The sequence below is a fragment of the Canis aureus genome, chromosome 3 (assembly GCF_053574225.1).
Source record: "Canis aureus isolate CA01 chromosome 3, VMU_Caureus_v.1.0, whole genome shotgun sequence".
NCBI lineage: Eukaryota > Metazoa > Chordata > Mammalia > Carnivora > Canidae > Canis > Canis aureus.
The window spans coordinates 61775805-61793015 of NC_135613.1; the positions used below are offsets into that span (position 1 = coordinate 61775805).

General features: G+C 38.5%; 2 long non-coding RNA genes across 18 annotated transcripts in view; one reads left to right on the plus strand and one right to left on the minus strand.

The window, feature by feature from the left end:
* Positions 1-17211, plus strand: part of LOC144311166 (uncharacterized) — a 243173-nt gene that overhangs the window by 66473 nt on the left and 159489 nt on the right. The window lies entirely within an intron of this gene.
* LOC144311165 (uncharacterized) overlaps positions 1-17211 on the minus strand; it is a 51849-nt gene that overhangs the window by 26565 nt on the left and 8073 nt on the right. For 7 of the 10 annotated variants that reach the window (XR_013376732.1, XR_013376738.1, XR_013376737.1 and 4 more), the window contains exon 3: positions 16109-16175. This is a non-coding gene — a long non-coding RNA (uncharacterized LOC144311165). Of the gene's footprint in view, positions 1-1317; positions 1515-16108; positions 16176-17211 lie in introns of those variants that run through there. The other 3 variants (XR_013376731.1, XR_013376729.1, XR_013376733.1) reach the window with 2 other exon arrangements.

Below are 17211 nucleotides of genomic sequence, written 5' to 3' on the forward strand. Positions count from 1 at the left end.
TGTGTGCCTGTATCAAAATGACATGTGATTACAAAATACTTCTTTAGGAAAAGACAAAAGGTGATGTGAAGGCCACATGTTTGTGTTCTTTCCTTCTTCCCTAACTAATGTCATTTTAATAGTCACCCCTCACAGTCAGGGAATAATGAAATTTAGCTTACCTTCTTCTGACTATCCAATTCAATTCCATGACCCACACAGGTCTATCATGACGGTCATCTTTTCAGCACACTGATTCTGAGTCGGTTTCCCTTTATTATGGCTCCCTGAGGAAATCCAATCAGCCCAACTCTTTTTGCATTCATTTCTATGAATTGGTTAGATTGTTTCAAATTTTTTCATCTTCGAGGTAAAGGAGGTCTAGAACAATACAATCTGTATTCTCCCCTGCTGGAACTTTTATGAACTTAACTTTCCTTTCATTTGGACAGATGCATGTATGTATCTATATGCACCTGGATCCATAGTTCTACTGCTCCTTTTTTTTTTAATTTTTTTTTAATTTTTTTTTAGTTCTACTGCTCCTTTGCACAAGTCACCGTTTGTGGTCAGCTGTCTACCACCTTTCCCAACAATTCCAATGCCTTGCTGTTCTGGCTTATAGCTGAAAAATCTATCCCACTGTTTAACCAGCGGCCTCTGTTATCCTGTCATCCTCGGTTCTTCTGCACATCTGGGGCATCCAGCCTGCTGACAGAGCAGCCAAGAATGGTGGTAACACCACAAGGGCCTATGCTACAGAGTTCTGTCCAGCCGACACTACATGTCCTGTGTTTTCTGAATCATTAGCTTCTACTTGTGTCTCAATCTCTACAAAGCTGGCTTCTCAAAAATCCAAATGTTCTTATTTCTCAATAACATTCTTTCTTTGAAGAAGTTGGTTTAAAATATTTTAGCAGAAAATATTGTTCCAATTTATACTAACACTCAGTTCCTAGATATTTTGTAAGCTCATCATAAAATGATATAAATGTATCTTAAATCAGTGACTTGACTAATAGGAGTATTCTGGTTTGTCCCAGTATATTTGCTGTGTCATCCCTGGTGTACCATAAGCTTTTTGAGATAAAATACTGCATTTTCTATTTCTTTGTCAACCTCAGACACACTGCAAGCATTAAAACCACAAAATAAGGGGAAGAGCTACAGGCAAGGTTGTATCTTTGTCTAATTAAGTTTTGTGTGTGTATGTGTCAGTGTATGTGTATGAAGAGAAATCTTCATACACGCTGTAAATCTTGGTTAAAATAGCTGTGTGAAAAATATTTAATACCAATTAGAAGGATTTTAAATTTTCTGATTAATAACTATAATTGATTTATTTTTTTAAGATTTTGTTTATTCATTCATGAGAGACAGAGAGAGAGAGAGTGGGAGAGAGAGAGACAGAAACACAGGCAGAGGGAGAAGCAAGTTTCATGCAGGGAGCCTGACATGGGACTCGATCCCGGGTCTCCAGGATCACACCCTGGGCTGAAGGCAGGCGCCAAACCGCTGAGCCATGCAGGGATCCCCTATAATTGATTTCACATATGGGAAAAATTAATTCTGTGATTCACATTTACTTAAAGACTACTTATTAACCAGTTATATCAGGCACGTCATTAGCCACAGTCCTTCATGGATGGCTGGGATATAATAAACATCTACTCATTTAAAAGTTTACTAATTTTTCTTATCTATTAGTCATACATTAGTCTAAGTCGGGTCTTTGATACAAGACCTAGGTTATGCAGAATATCAAAGGCCAGAAGATTAGGACCTGCATTCTCTTGCCTCTTTGTACCAGCAAACTGCAATGCCAGTGCCTTCATTGGTGCTTTCATCCCAAAGGCAGAACCTGACATGGAATCCTAACTTCTACTTAGTATGCTTTTCCTAATGAAGGATAATGAGATTCTCTAATGCAGCAAGTATTATTTATGAATTGGCATCAAATAAAGCTTTGAAAGCAAACCTAAGACAAATATCAGCAAGTTAGCTATTCATAGCCTGCCTGAGGAATTAAATCAAAAGCAACGAATAGACTAACATCTAAAGATTATGGGCCAACTGTCTTTTACAGCTGACAAGATGCTTGGCACTACCATCCAAATCAAAAATTATTTCATTATTTATCATTTGCATTGGTCTCGCAAGATTGTGGATCACAGTTTAAGAGGAACATCCATAGGACCCTACAGGGGAGTATTTTAAGAGAACGATAACTCCTTGTATTGTCAGATGTTTATGTTGCTTTTTAAAATGTGTAATTCAAATAAATAAATAATTAAAATAGACTTTAAGTCATTGATATAAATGATAGTCTTGAATTTTTCATGAAACTCCATGGAAGTTAGTAATGCACTAATCCTAACATTTACTGTATATTTTTTCCTATATGTGACAAACCGAATCCATGATCTTCCTACACCCCCAAACCTGCTCATTATTCAGAATTTGGTGTTCCTAGTTTCCTCTTTCACACCTGTCAGCTCAGAGTACCCCATAATTAAGAGACCACTAAGCAAAGATAATTCTACTTCCTAAATATACCACTAAACTCTCCTCTTTCTTTGATTCACTATATCATTACTTCATTTATTCCTCTCTCGTCTCCTACCTGTACCAAGGGAAGAGTCCATGCATAGGAAGGAAGGTACAGGACAATGTCAGGACAGCTGCAATAAAAAGATACCAGTGGAGGACCCAGGACCCAGGCAAGTTAAGGATGGACATGGACATTTACTGAGCTGGGTATCGCTTGGCAAGGTCTTGGATTTTGTCCTAAAATTGATGGGGAAGCACTGTGGGATATTAAGAAGTGAATGCTTCAAAATTATTTTGGTGTAAAGGATTGTTTAGAAGGAAGGCATGGTAGACAGAACTATGGTCACTCCAAGATGTCAGTATCCCAATCTCTGAACCCTCTGAGTATATTACGTTAGAGATTAAGGACTTTGTGATGGAGACATTATCCTGGGTTATCCAGGAGGGTCAGTGTAATCACAGGGCCCTCATCAGGGAAACAGTCAGGCAGGAATCCGAGAGAGGTATGTGTGCACACACACAAAGACTGGGAGAAAGAGAGGTTTGTAGATGTCACCCTGCTGGCTTTGAAGATGGGGAGAGGCCATGAGCCAGGGAATCTGAGTGGCTTCCAGAAATTGTTAAGGAAATAGATTTTCCTCTCCAGCCTCCAGAAGGAGTCTTGTCCTACTGACACCTTGATTTTAAAGCAGTGAGACCCATTTTGGACTTCTGATTTCCACAACTATAAGAATATATTTGTATTATTTTAAACCACTAAGTTTATGGTAATTGGTTTGCATAAGAAAGGAACACAGAAGGAAAAAAAATGAAGGAAAGCGAAGAAGGCAGTTTCTCTGGCTTAGCATGACAGCGCATCTCTAGTAATCGTAGTGGTTCCAAAAAGCCAGGTTTAGAAGGTAAAGAACGGGTTAAGCCTCATGCTTCAATAAAAGGACAGTACGTTACAGAGCTGAAACAACTGTGCAGTTAGGCTAAGACCCAGATTATTTGCAGGAGCCCCTGTTCTTTACCAGACTGCGTTCCTGGTTAGTGGGAGGACTGGACACATGGTGGAAAGACAATTCAATGCTATTACTAAATGACTGGGTGCATTGGGAATTTTCATCCTTATTTTCTGAATCTCTTCTTGTTAAATCCAGTACACTAATTTGCATAATCCACAATGATAATACAGTTGAAATGACTTTTTGCTTTCATTCTAGCTCCCACATGTATGGCAAAACATAAGGAAATGCAGCGAGTTCGAGGACAGCCTCGTGGCTTCATAACTTAGTAGCTCCATACTGCAAACTAGCGACAAAGGAAAGGAGATGCGTGTGTTTGGGTGTTGAGGGTATGAGTGGTTGCTTCTTCATCTAACATTGAAATAAAAATCTTCCATAACATAGTAGGCACTGAAAGGCATTTTATTGGGCAAACCATTTTGCACTTGGAGAAGCTTAGTCCCAGAAATACTGAACAGCTCTTCTAGATGAAGTAGCCCCAAGTAATGCTGCCAGCAAGGCCAATTCTCATTCTTAACCTCTAGGCTGCATCATCTACGTTCTGGGATATATATCACTGGTGCATCTCTTCTTTTGCATTTGTGAATAGCTACCCAAGTGAATAAACATAAATCTACTCAGTATCTTCATGGCTGCAGAGTATGCCATGCACTGTTATTATTGAATATTTGGCTTCTTGCAATTTTCTTTTCTAATGAGCAATTCTGTAATAACCATCTCTCTAAGCAAGTCTTTATACTCAGCTTTATTTATTGACCTTCAGTTCCTAGAAATGGAATTGATAAATCAAGTGTTTGCATGGTTAAGACTTTTCATTAAGCAGTCCTTAATTGACCTAGTGATAGGATTTATTTATTATGCCTATATTTAAATTTTTCTCCCAGTAATGATTCTCTAATAAGGGATAGCTTTGTAATTCCTTGTACTAATGGTTTGCAATGACACAGACCCACGTCCATCCTATCTCTGATCATGTGGAGGCTTTTCTGACATTCCTAAATATATCAGTGGATACTCTCTGGGAACATTGAGCTTGAAATGGATGAGTAACATCTGATATTTCACTAAACTCAGAGAAACCCTTAAGTTACAAAGAGGGGAACTTTCTGATATTCCCAAGGTAATTATTAAAATGCCTAACATGTTAAGGTCAGAGCCCACTCAAATTAATGAGGTGTTAACATGCTCTAAGAATAGTCTAATTACAAGTCCCATTGGGTTAAGGTTTTCCTGCCTTCTGGGATCTGGGTCCACACTGATTCAAGTCATTTCCCCTCTTCTCATCAGAAAGTCACTCAGAACAGTCTCTCATCTGTTACTCCCTTCCCTTCCTGTTTCCATCCAGTTTTGCCTGAGACTCAGATGCTGGACATGAGTGCATCTGAGTAAGGACGCCCGTGCATGACTCTAGCGATAGTCACGGTTCCCATTGTCCTTTCAGGTCTGTGTTTTTAAAAGATGTGGAATAATTCATTGCTTTTAGTTATTAAACATGATTTAACTCTGTTAGTTATTCTGCAATTACTTTATTTATATGATAGACTTAACTGGAATCCTCAATACATTAGGTATTAAAAAAAAAGACTCAGGAAATGTAAGAGTGTCCGTGATTAAGTTATAGCCATCACCATGGTGTACATGCACACATGCACGCACACTGACCAGTCAGCCATTATTCATTCATTAATTCATTTTTCTCACACAACAAATATAGTGATCTGCTACAATGTGTGAGATATTATGCGAGACAAAAATTAATAGCATATATAGTCCTCCCTTTCAATTAATCCAATAGAGAAGTAAGAAATCACCCTAAAAGTAGAATGCACAGTGAAATAAAATGAGATATTACTGGATGGCCTTTGTTCTTTCCTAAGTGCAAATTCCATATTTTTAAATATATTTTTAAAGATGTTAATTATTCATGAGAGACACACAGAGAGAGAGAGAGAGAGAGAGAGAGAGGCAGAGACACAGGCAGAGGGAGAAGCAGGTTCCATGCAGGGAGCCTGATGTGGGACTTGATTCCGGGTCTCCAGGTTTGCACCCTGGGCTGAAGGCGGCGCTAAACTGCTGAGCCACCCGGGCTGCCCCAAATTCCATACTTTTAAATAAGGAACAATACTAACTACATAAGGGATGCATGCTCAAAGATGTGAAGACAGATGGGCAGGGATGTGTGGAAAAGAGGGAGTGGTGGTTTCTCCCTGATTGAGGTACACAATATCTAAAAAAGGAGCTTTTCAAATAAGGTAGGAAATGAACTCCTGGAAGAGACATCTGTAGGTCACTCATTTGACAACAAGGAGTATTGGAAAATTTCCGAAATGGAAGTAAAATGATGAGTTATTTTCTCGAGATTGTTATGAAGTCAGAGAGAAGGGAGAGAATGAAAAGGAAGAGCTGTCTTGAAAACAGTTGTCATTATTATAAACTGTTAACTCATTTTACAAACATTTAGTGAGTTTCTTACTATATTCCAGTCAGTACTAAACACAAAGCTTTATAGAATATTAAGGCACAAGGAGCATAATCATGTAGAAAGACCACCAACAATCAAAGTGCAGCGAGTAGAAGTGAAGATAATGGTGAGCTTGGATGCTAACAACACAAGGGAAAATGTGCTTCCTTGGAATCATTCAGGGAGGGGAGGTGATGGTAAGCTGCAAAACCAGGGCCCAGACAGAACAGGTTCTAAGAACTCATAGAAGGTAACATGTTTGAAATGTTGAATATGCACAAATGGAAGAAAATTCTGTACAGTAGTGTAAAGGATGGCAGTTTCAAAGAGCAGGTTGTAGTCACAGCCAGGAACAGGTGTGGAGGCGTCAGAGCTAGGGAAAGGAAAGGGAGGAAAGGATTGCTGGGGGGTGATGCCATCAGACATCTAGCAAACCCAGCTAAGAGATGCAGATATTCTCCTGGAGGCAGTGAGGAGGAGGGAATGTCACGATCATGTAATTGCTTAGATGGGTCGTTCTCACACAGAGTGTAGAATGGACAGGGCGAGGTCACGTCTGGAATAATGGAGAAAAATTATTTATTGCTGCAGCAGTCTACAGGAGACACCATACGGGCCCACCTCAGTGCAGGGGTATAGGGAAGGAGTATTAGGATGGAATCAATAGTTCAGTAGCTCTTGGAAACCAGGTGGATTTAAAGGTAGTTTTGAGAAAATGGCAACATGCAAAAGTAAAAATATATATATATCTTGCATAACAGAAATAAGTTATTGCCAATGGGTTCCTAGTTGGTGCTTCAGGTAAGGCGTTAGTGTGAAGAATGGGTCTCCCTTTGGCAGTGGACTACAGGGACCCTGATTCCAGTATTCAGATTTCTACATCAAAGTTTAACAGAGGAAACTGTGTAACTGTGAGATCATCAATAACCTGCTTGTGTTGTTGGTAGCCATGTTTTCTGTGTGAATTGCATCTCATCCAGGATATTGAGAACACAGGTTCACCCTCAGCAGACCCCACAAAATGCTCGTCGCTAACCTTGATGATGATGAGAATTTCCTAATGGGCTGGGGATGCAAGGCACAAACCAATGTCAGATTTCTTACCTACTTTCTTTCCTTCGCCAGCAACAAAGTTTATTTACTTTTCAACACAGAGCATCTTTAATTAAAAAAAAATATATTAACCAAGTTGCAAAAAGTTGAGTAGTTTTATTCCACAATAAACACAAATAGTCTGACCTTATGAGATTCTGATTCCAACGTGTGACATTCTTCCTCCTATGGAGCAGCATAGGCTCCATGCAGGTGGCTCTGGTTGACAGAAATTTTGAAAACAAATTGTTGATGATGCTGCCAGTTTACTGATTACTTTGGGTTTATTCATTTGTTCTCTGTTATGTTAGGGGAATATTGTATAATTGCTGCAAATTCATCATGATTATCATTGTTCTGATATTCTTTAGAATCTGATAATAAACTTTTTCAGTGTCTATTTCCCTTTTAAGTTCTTAGTTGGAGCTTGGAAAAGAGTTCGAAATCCAGGATTTTAGATCTAGCATACAGTTGTTGTTGAGTAAATAAACAGTGAATACCTGAGTGAAAGGGCTTTATTTTCTCATGACAGGTCGGCCACTAAAATTACACTTATAATTTTAATGTCATAGGCAAATATGAAATATTAAGGAAAACTTTGAGCAGGTGCATATGGAAGAGGCAGGGTGCTAGGAAATATCACGTATCCATCACAGAACTTGATTAATTATCTACCCATGGCCAGTCCTACTTCCTCTGTATCCCTGCCTACTTCTGTCCCTTTCCCCTGCAGGTGTTCCAGACAGAAAGAGCAGGGTTTTTTTCTGAATATTCTGAATATTGTTTAGCAACCATGAAACCTTACCACCTTGCCAATATATAATAATAATTAAGTCACTGGAGTGAATTTAGTGCACTGAACTTTGCATTTCATGGCTCCTGTTTCTTCCTTATTCTGAGTTCAAACCTCTCTAATTTAGCTCTTCTTTCACTGTCTCTGTCTTTCCCTCTAAGTATGTCATTTCCCTTTCTATATCCTGCAGCTGCCAAGCCATTCATGGAAGTTCCAGTTCCAGTGGCTCTTGTTCTGCTATTTTTTTTCTTTGAAACATTTCTACAGTTATTCTCACCTTTGGAATAAATTGCTCATATTAACCTTGTCAGATATTATTTTTCCAACTTGTCAACAAGACTTTTGTCACTGAAAGAGATATAGCCAAGGCCTTTGGTTTCTCTTTGTTTTGTATTTGGAGAAAACTTTTATTTACAGGGGAAAAAAATTATTTTCCTTAGGAATTTAGAAATTCAGATTTTTTTTTTCTTCAAGAAAATGAAAGAATCTGTTTAATTGATGTGGGTTTAGGTATGAATACTACAATTTTATAAAAATAACTGGTTTTTAAAATTATGATTGTTTAACTACAAAATCAGCTGTCACCTATTTCTGCAGATGTCACCTAACATATCCTAGAAATGTTTTCCAATTAAAAGAAATGATCATACATTGTCACTCAGAATGTTATAACTATTTAATAGTCATATCTTTATTACTAATTCAATAAAGATGTTATTTATTTATTTTAAGATTTTATTTATTTATTTATGAGAGACACACAGAGAGAGAAGCAGAGACATAGGCAGAGAGAGAAGCAGGCTCCATGCAGGGACCCTGATGTAGGACTTGATCCTGGGACTCCAGAATAATCATGCTCTGGGCCAAAGGCAGACAGACAGATGCTCAGCTGCTGAGCCACCCAGGAGTCCCTCGATAAAGGTTTTAAATCAAAACAATCCAATCATGTGCTAGATCACAATCTTCAGACTTGGTTTTTTCTTGGCCTTTTAGCTGACCTTGTGGTTTTCCATTGAAAGCCATGTGTAATGTGTCAGAGAACAGGAACTAAGCAGGTCTTCCGTGGAAGCCCTGTGACAATTCTGCTAGGAGCTGGCTTGCATGTCATAGTTGCTGGAGTGAGTGTCTCAGACTCAGCTCCTTCTCGTGTCTTTGTGTTTGTGTTTGTTTCTCCTTCTTAAGTACAGTCTTTGTTTTGAAGCTCTTTGAGCTGTAATCCACCGTCATTGTACTGAAGCCCTTGTGATGTGCTGGTGAAGTGTGGAGGACAAGAAGTATTCTACAATTTTACAATTGCATCTCAGTTTTTTTTAGTTCTGGGGCCTCAGGACTGCCACCCTCACAAGTTTTTGGTAGCCTTTTTTTCTCACCTTAGGTGAGTCAAGGGCGCTAGATCGGGATGATCACTCTTCCTCAGGGTGAATAATAAAAATGCTTCATTTTTTTTTCTCTTCCTGCCAGAGACTCAGGGGATTTGGTTTTGGAGGAGCTGGTGGCTTTCCTGGAGGTAAAACCCATGACTATGTGGTTGTCCCCTCAGACTTGGCCCCCATAGCATCTCATTGGAAGGTAGTCCACACTCCGCTTCTAGCAAGTCATCAGAATCACCATTCCAGGGTTCTACTAGTTTATGGTTCTAGTAGCTTCTGTCCCAGATAAGCAATCTGTGGCTCGATTCTGTGTGTTTGTCTCTCCAGATTTAGTGGCTCCAATTTTCCCCTGTAACCTTAATTCTCTGATAAATCCAAAAAAAGTTGTCGACTTTTAGTTTATTCAGCTTTTTTCTTGTTAAGAGGACAAGAGTGATGACTTTCAAGCTCTTTCCATGACAGAGCTAAAACCATAGCTATCATTTTAAGCATTGATTATGAAAATTTTCAAACAGAGGAATTATAAAGACTAGCATGCAGAATTTTTATATGCCTGTCACTCGGTTGATTAGAAATAATAGCAGTGGCTGACCTTGTTTCATCTGTGCCTGCCATGTGTTTATATCTCTGAGTATTTTAAAGCAAATATTAAATATCATAAATTTATTTCACTTATATTTTAGGATATCTCCAATAAATGAGGCTATTTCAAAGACAAAACTGCAATAAAACCCAACAAAACTAATGACAATTCCTTAATATTATTTAACACTCTGTCCATGTTCCATTTTCCTTCATTGTTTCAAAATATCTTTTTACAGATCGTTAAAATTAGTATCCAAACAAAGTTTAGACACCATGCTTAATATATCTTTTATACCTTTTGACCTAAGATTCTCCCCTCTTTTCCCCCATTTTCTTCAGGATATTAGTTCATTGAAGGAAGTAGGTCATGTGTCCTGTAGGATTCCCCATGGTCTTTTTTTTTTTTTTTTCCTTTTTTTTTCTTTCCCCATGGTCTTGATTTGCACTTTGTATCCTCATGGTTTAAAGAACAAACAACCAGGATGCCTGGGTGGCTGAGTCATTCAAGCATCTGCCTTTGGCTCAGGTCATGATTCCTGGGTCCTGGGATCAAGTCCTGCATCAGGCTCCCTGCTCAGCAGGAGAGTCTGCTCCTCCCTCTGCCTCTGCCCCTCCCCACCTCCTGCTTGCGCTCTCTCTCTCTCTAAATAAATAAATAAATAAATAAATAGAATCTTTTTTAAAAATTAAAAAACAAAAATTTATTCTTCCAGTTTCTCTATTTTTTCTATAAAGGGTGTAGTTGGAGCTAGAGGCCTGGCTAGATTCAGATTCAGCTTTGTTAGTCTGTGTTTGGTGAGAGTACCACATAGGTAGTGGTGTATGCTCCCTGTTGTTACACCAAGTGTTTTTTTTTTTTTTTTTCTTTTTACTGCCCACCTTTTCTTACTCTTGTGATAAAATGGATCAGTTTGGGTAGTGGCAGTTTGATCCATCCATTACAAATAACAGACAAACCAATCTGAACTCTGGTAAGGACACACTGTTGGGAAAGGCCATTGCAACCGCCGGTGCTGCTCTGTTGTAGAAAGTGATAGGGACTGTTGCGGCAGAGAAAACCCTGCCTGTGAGCTCCACAGACATCGCAGCGACCAGACAGCAAGGCTGTTCTTTTATCAAGAGAATAAAGGAAGCTAGAAATGACTATGTGTGTGGTAGAATTCAACAGCTGGGCAGGAGACATTTCTCCTTCTGGTCTTCGTTTGTTTCCTTCCTTCCTTCCTTCCTTCCTTCCTTCCTTCCTTCCTTCCTTCCTTCCTTCCTTCCTTCTCCCCCCACTCCCTACCTCACTCTCTTTTTTGCAGTGGTTTAGGTTTTCTCTCTGTCTCTCTCTCTGTCTCTCTGTCTCTTTCCTTTAGCTTGGAAAGGGCCACTGAGAGGATTGTTCTGGGTCCTGGTGATGACCCCAATTGGCAGGGAATCAGAGTCCAAATGGCAGCATGACAATGAAGCCTGACTCAAGGCTGGTCAAGTGCAGAGGTCAACTGCATCTTCCAGACTGGTAGGTGGGGATAGACTATTCTGTTCATCGTTTGTGAGGCAAAGAAGGGGGATGTGGAGGGTCTATGTATGGCCTTGTCATAGGTTGGATCATGTGTGAGTCTTTTTTAGGTCATACTGTCATTGTTTTCCCTGCTGAGTGCAGGACTCAGCTGGAGGTCAGTGTTGTCATGAAGTTCTCAAAAAATTTCACGTGGGATTTTAGCAGTACTGATGGGCATTTCCTGGATGCATTATTTCATTAAGAAGTGTAACTATTAACACTGTCTACATTACTTTTAGGTGAATGTTCTATTCTTCACTACTTAATTTTTCGATCTTTGAGTTTGTGTCTACAGAGACTATTTGAATGTTAGATGGCTCCAAAAAATGAGTTTGTTTTCTAATCAATAAACATTGAAGATCTTCAGAATCTTTTCTTCACAGAAAATTCTGATTTTGCATTAGACACAAAGAAGATGGTTTAGAATGTTAATAATGAAACAGGATGAATCATGGTTTGAGAGTTTCTGTGTGTTTTGAGTTTTTGTTATTGCTTAATACTTATATTTTAAAAGGCATGATTAGAAGATTTAAAAAATATTCAATTTCTGATCTTCCCACATACCTGAAATTTTTCTTACCACTGAAACAAAAGGCACAATATGTGCATTTTCCTCCACTACTGTTTACCTAACTGCTTAATAAAAATAACCTCTACTCTTTCCTATTCTAATGAAAATTGTGCTTTATTTTTCCCCCAAGATAGTTTTTCTTCTGCAATTATGTCAGAAAGCACTCAAATAATGTTGAATAGAATGCTAATTTCATGTGAGACACCAGAGTGAGGGAGGGGTTGTCACTCTAAGAGGATGCTAGTAGACCACCTAGATATTTGGAAATCAAGGAAGAATTTATGTTGGCAGTCTTGTACAAGAGCACCTCAAGTTGACTAAGGAATTTACACTTTATGCTAATATTCATAATAATCAATGAGGAAAGAATAATATAATTAAGATAGTACCATATTGGTAATATGGTATTATCCTAATTAAATATCCATATACCATAATTAGGATATTACAATATCTTTCAGGCATTTAGGGATTTAGACAACAGTCATCAATGACTGAGGACAGCACAAAACCAGATAGGTGAACATTAGGAAAGATGCTCAATGTTGGTTTGTGGCTTGAGATGTACAGATAGGTATAGATGTGGAGGTTAGGTATGGATAAGGATTCAGACCTAGGTAACATAGTTTGCTGTATGTACTATAAATCAGCAGTGAGATTTAAAAGCTTGGTCAGGGGAATCCCTGGGTGGCTCAGCAGTTTGGTGCCTGCCTTAGGCCCATGGGTATGATCCTGGAGTCTCAGGATCAAGTCCCACATAGGGCTCCATGCATGGAGCCTGCTTCTGCCTCTGCCTGTGTCTCTGCCTCTCTCTCTCTCTCTCTCTCTCTCTCTCTCTCTCTTGCTGTGTCCCTCATGAATAAATAAATAAAATCTTAAAAAAAAAAGCTTGGTCAGGTATACCCTGTCCTCCATCTCTCTCTCTCTCACACACACACATACACACACACACACACACTCACACACACACAAACATACATTCTAGTATTTCTGACATAACCTAAGGAATAATATCAGTTTATTGTTTTTGTTTATGGTAATTGACTTTATTGATTATGTATTCTTATTCTCTTCTTATACTGAAAAATACAACTTTAAAGTATATTTTAAGGCGTATTATAATTAATTTTACCTGAACTGGACCAATCATATATGAATATAAACTTGAAAATACTTTTTATAACTAATCCCATTCACAATCACACTGTTATAATTTCCACCAGCCACTAGAATAGGCACACACACAGACACACACACACACAGTGTTTTTAAGGAGCATCTTTGTAGGAATTGTCAAATATTTGTAATCATAATATCTAACATGAATAGTGAGCCTGATTCTACTATTCCATTTATACACATATTCTCACATTGGTGTTCGCATCATGTAGATGTGGATCAGGAAACTAGAGGTAAAGAAGCTAGGTGGCCTTCCCAACATTACATAATTAGTAAGGTACCAAAATGTAGTTCTGTTTGACCCCCATGCACATAGTTTTAGTCCCCAAAATCAATTTATCCTGATAGTGCCCAGGTTAATTTTAGTGACAGTCACATATGACAACAGTCTTGGATATTGACAGTAATGTTTTCCTCTCTTTGGCACACAGTATGTTTTAAGGTGATCTGGTTGATTGAAATAATACTGTATATGTTCTATGTGACTCAGCCATTCTTCTCTGACATATGTATCCACAAAAATGAAAATATCTCTCCACGCCCAAACATGGACAGACCAGAATCTGTACTAGTACTGTTGCTACTATAACAAATCATCGCAAACTGGTGACTTAAGACAGCACAGTTTGGTTTTCACAGTCCTAAGGCACAGAGTTGATAGGGCTGCATCCCAGTAGGGGCTCCCAAGAAGAATTGACTTCCTTGCCATTTCTAGCTTCCAAAGGCTACCTGCCTTCCTTGGCTCACGATCCTTCTTTATATCATTCTTATCATTCTTTCCTTCATACCTTCCCCTATTAGACCATGACAGCATTATTCACAGTAGCCAAGTCCTTTTAAAAAGTCAAACATCTATCATTTAGTGAGTGGATAAAGAAGTAATGGGACCTCCATACTGTGGAATATGACTCAGCAGTAGATGCATCCACAGTGGTGATCCATCTTGAATATATAATATAAATTAGATAAATCAAATACAAAAGCTTCAGCTGTGTGGTTTCACTTATATAACATTATGGAAAACTCAAACTATCATGACAAAAAGTCTATCATTGTTTGCCTAGGACGGGGACTTTAATGAAGAGACCAATGCAAATCAACAAGAGAAATATGCAGGATGAGGGAAATGTTCTCTATCCAAATTATGGTACTATTTACCCAACATTATAAAGTATTCACAGCTCAACAGCTGTATACTTAAAATGGATGGATCTGAGTCAATGTAAATTACACCTCAGTAAAATTGGAAAATTTCTGATAGACTATCTGGTTATTTTAAAATTTCTTGTGTGTATGTCACATAATTAATTTCCCAGTGATTGGATTTGCAAATGATACAAACCCTGTCAACATAGTCACTAGAACAGTGAGTTTCACCTTTTTCATGATATAATACCAATAGGATTAGTTTGTGGTCGTCGGAAATAAATACAGAGGCGCCTGGGTGGCTCAGGGGCTGAGCATCTGCCTTCAGCTCAGGGCGTGATCCTGGGGTTCTGGGATCGAGTTCTGCATTGAACTCCCCGCAGGGAGCCTCCTTCTCCCTCTGCCAATGTCTCTGACTCTCTCTGTGTGTCTCTCATGAATAAATAAAATCTTAAAATGGAAATAATAATGATAAATACAATAGTAGATGAGACATCTTTCTTTTAAAAAATCTGAGATTGAGCATGCAGAGGTAGAAAAAATGGTATTGATAAAATTCCCCAAACTTCTTGAATCATTTTCTTCCTAGCATTTAAGTTCCCCAGCCAAGAACTAGCCTGGGAAAGTTATGCAAAAGAGTTAAAGCAGGAGCCAGGACCTTGTTTTCTATAAAGCTCCTCTGATGGGATAAGCAGTGAGAGGCGAACTGTAAAATAAACTTTGATGCCAATGTCTCACTGAAAGACATATCAGCAAAGATGAGCCTCATTCTTTATCATTTCTTTACTTGTAAAATCATCTAAGGAGATTGTTTCGATGTGAGAGAGTTAATTTTGTGGGGTGCTGTTTGCCAAAACATCCAAGGGACCTTTTCCTAATTATTATTACGATAACCATAAATGTACATATATGTCCTGTTTTGCGTAAGTTAATAGGAAGCCCAATTTCCCTCAGTTCTGCCAAACAAAACATAGGGCAACTTTAATTCGATTCATCCTTCTGCAGAATTATCTGAACAACAGAAGCAATTAATTTGTAAGTTATTTACAAATGCTCAGTGAAGCACACAGACTACTGATTTATATGGCAGCTAAAGGCCTATGAAGAAGGCAATGTTCACTAATCACGGGCACCTGGCACATGATCACCATAAAGTAAGTGAGACATTCTGAGCATCTTAAAATGTAGACAGAGAAGAGTCTACATTCATCAGGGGCACCTCACAGTCCTTCTGAGACTCCTGAGCTGAGCGCAGTGGCTAAAACCATCCCTTCTAGCCAGGGGTAAAGCATTCCAGGAATATCAATATCAATTAAATCACCGTGTGACCCTTGGCGAGCGTTTATCTTCAGCTCATGCATTAACTCCATGTCCCAAAAACTCACCTTGGAATTCTACCTCCTGTGTGTGTAGCAGTTGTGCACTTCCATTGTGTGAGTCCGAACCCTCATGGTCACTTTCTGTGTAACTGCCCTGTACTTACCCTGGCCCTACTCCACACATTCCACTACTTGATCCCTCTAAGACTACATCCCACTTAATTCTCTGCCCCACCTCTCAATGCTTCCAGTAGGAGGCTGGATGTGTTGGCACAATATGTGAGAACTCAGATGGCCCCGCCCCACTCACCTCTCCATCTGTCAGCCTTCCCTATGAGCTGTGGGTACACACAGGTGTGTTATGATTCGGAAGGACTAAAGCACTTTGCCTAAACACAGCATTCCACTTTATGCTTCAGATAGATTTCACATAGATCAAAAAACTTCAGTATTATGATGACAGATACTCATGTGTCTTCCTGGCAAACTCTTGCAATACTTAGACACACCTACCTTGTCCTGATGCATCTCCAAGCAACATGTCACAATTATTCACTCCCTCCTCTGTGTTCTTGCTGTACTGATGAAACAAATTATTTTGTATAATTTGTATAGGGCATACTGTTGTGTATTACCTACAAACTATTTCCCAGCTATTTTTTTTATTTCTCTACTATAATTTCCTGAAGATAGGAAACACGTCTTCTTCACCTTTGCAAACCCGGTGCCTGGCACATAGTTAGTGCTTGTTTTATACTTTGCTATAGACCATGTGGAGGAAAGTCTGTATTAATGCTAGATTAGATGATTTTCAATGTACTTTCCACAAAAAGAATTATTTATATCTCTTGCTTTCTCATTTTTTCCCCTAGAACCTGAACTTGACAAAACTAGTCCCTTTATAGTTTCATTCTCTTTATTAGATGTTTGTCCATAATATCCCTGAGGTAGAGCAAATAAAACTTTCTTTTCTATTTCGTTAAAGCATACAAATAATGTATAATGTCCTTCTTTTCCAATATTTCCAGCTCTCTTAGGACATTCAGGATACAAAGACAAATATTAATTTAATTTCACTCTCTTTCCTTGTATTTATTTTTCATCTTATTTATTAAAAAATTCAGAAAGTGTAACAAAACACAGAGAAATGACTCTGGTGTAAACTTACATACTTTCTATGCTGCAGTTTTGCAGTATTACTGAATCAATTACCTTTTGAGAAAAGTACATTTCTGATGGTTTTTAAGTGAAGTATTAAAAAAGTCTTTCCCTCAAGTTCTTTGTAAAGGTTAAATATACACATTCATTGTGTGGTGTGAATCTTAGTAATATATTTTGGGAACACTGATTCATCCAATTTTCTCTGTGGATAGCAGACTGAGGATCCTTGCCCCCATAAAAACCATCAAAAAGGCATTATGCTAAAAAAAGGTTTCAACACCTCTTCTATTCAGTGAGATGAAAGTTTAGGGTTCTGTTTAAACCAGCTGATTTTTCATGACACTACCACTCATCAGATCAACACGTCACATTCTTCCCATTGATATTTATGACTCTTTTCCTAACTAACTCTGTGGTTCAAAAATGAACTTTATGGATACTGTCAAATGTTGTAG